The 2072-nt window shown below is 38.8% G+C and overlaps 1 protein-coding gene across 3 annotated transcripts in view; it reads left to right on the forward strand.

Annotated features, from left to right (window-relative positions):
- The window catches only part of GABRB1 (gamma-aminobutyric acid type A receptor beta1 subunit), a 400370-nt gene that overhangs the window by 33717 nt on the left and 364581 nt on the right, over positions 1 to 2072 (forward strand). The window lies entirely within an intron of this gene.

The raw sequence follows: 2072 nt of genomic DNA on the forward strand, positions 1-2072 counted from the left end.
AAAAAAAAAAAAAAAAAGAAAGAAATAGTGTTTAAAATATAATGAATGCTTACCGTGTGTTAGGTACCAGGATCAGCACTTTATATCAGCAATTATAAGAGCCACCTGAGATAGGAATATTTAATATCTGTTTTTTTGTTTTTTTTGTAGAGACAGAGTCTCATTTTATCACCCTAAGTAGAGTGCCGTGGCGTCACACAGCTCGCAGCAACCTCCAACTCCTGGGCTTAGCCTCTGGAGTAGCTGGGACTACAGGCGCCCACCCAGCTATTTTGTTGTTGTTGTAGTTTGGCCTGCCACCTACAAGGGTTTGAACCTGCCACCCCTGGTATATGGGGCTGGACCCCTACTCACTGAGCCACAAACGCTGCCCTTAATATCTGTATTTTACAGATGGAGACCTGAGTCTGCAAAAGTGGATTTGTAATGGATCTGGGTTTAAAGTTCAGACCTATCTAACTTCAGAGCCAGATTTCTAACCCCCTTTCTCATTTTCTCCAATAATAACTCCTTTCCATTTTAGAACTCACTCCAGACTGAATTATATTATTGAAACAGATATTTTATTATTTCTCTAAATGAAGGGATAGGCAAATTTTACTCAACAGTTCTGGATTTTAGACTTCAAAACAAACATAAGGAAGGGAAGTAGTTGATGCTGTTGCCCCAGTTCCTGCCCAGGATTAGTCTCCTACGTGGAGCCTTTCCTGTTCATCTTTTTATTATCTAAGGAAAAAAGAGTGACTCTCAATAGAGGAGAGAGCTCTTTGGTGGGAGCCCAGCTTCTCATTTCTTCCTCCATTGGCATCCACACCATGGTCCAGGACACGGGCCACACAGTCAGTTTCCTGTCAGGTTTGCCTGCAAGCGTGATTTGTTTGTTTGAGTCTGAAATGAAGACTTGAAAAATCAAAAATCAGTTGTTATTTTTCAACTTACAAGATTTCCTGACAGTAGAAAGAAAGAGCTGCTCTCTACTCCAGGGTTCTCTGATGGGGCCACATGTCACCAACAGGAGGAGAGAAGCATGCCAACTGTCTCTTAAGGGGAGAGAAGGAAGGCTGATCGGATGGCCCATTTCTGGTAGAGAAAGACAGAAGATGCAGGTATATTTAGCTCTTCTGAATTCTCCCAGTGAGCATGGAGAGAGAAATCAAACAGTAATATGTAAAGGTCAGATCATTTCATCACTGTCCTTTAGGAAGTGGGAAATTGTATTATGAAATGCAAATGGCATTTCGAGGTTAAAATAGTGAGTTATTATTACCACATAGCTTACAAGAGATATTTTTCTGCCTTGTAAATGAATATACATTTTTTTCTAATTAAAAAAAATCTCTATTTCTTTTAGCTTGATCTAAATGAAGGCAGTGGAAGCGATTATTTAGCTTGCTTCTACAGAAATAAAAACAAAAAGATTTATTGCAGATGAATGGTATATTAATAAAGTAGAACATAGTTTAATAAAAAACAGCTAGCTTGAAATAAACTGTTTCTGCACCTCAAAAATGCAGAGTTAGGCTACTGAAAAGGTCACCACATTCTGGCAAAGCCATTATAGGCTTTTACCTTCACTCTTTGGTACCAAGTAAGGCATAGTAATGGTGCTCACCCGGATAGATCTTGCTATATTTGTTCATCCCTCACAGCTAATGAATAATATGTGTATTGGTAGAGAGTTCAGTAAGCACTTGCTGAACTATGTGTATGTTATTCAGGCAGTTCCCGTCCATACACATTTGGGTACACACACGTCCGGCCAAGGCAGAATTTTGTTGCCTTTGGTTAAAGGATATTGCTATGTTTCCAGTGTGGGGATGGTAGCAGCACAAAGTAAGCTTTAGGAAAAGTTTTATTTTAAGCATAATACACCGTGGATCTTACGGAGGTGTGAAAATGTGTAATTTCAGAAAGACTTTCGTAATTGAAATCATTAGACCAGTACATTCTTTTGTAGCTTCTAAATCCATTTAACTCTCAAAAAGCTCTACATTTTAATCACCATTTTAATATCTATAATAGAGGATTACTCTATTCAGCCATAACCATACATTCAGAGGCAATGGCAGGGA

The sequence above is a fragment of the Otolemur garnettii genome, unplaced genomic scaffold (genome assembly GCF_000181295.1).
Source record: "Otolemur garnettii isolate 467f Iridium unplaced genomic scaffold, OtoGar3 scaffold00083, whole genome shotgun sequence".
NCBI lineage: Eukaryota > Metazoa > Chordata > Mammalia > Primates > Galagidae > Otolemur > Otolemur garnettii.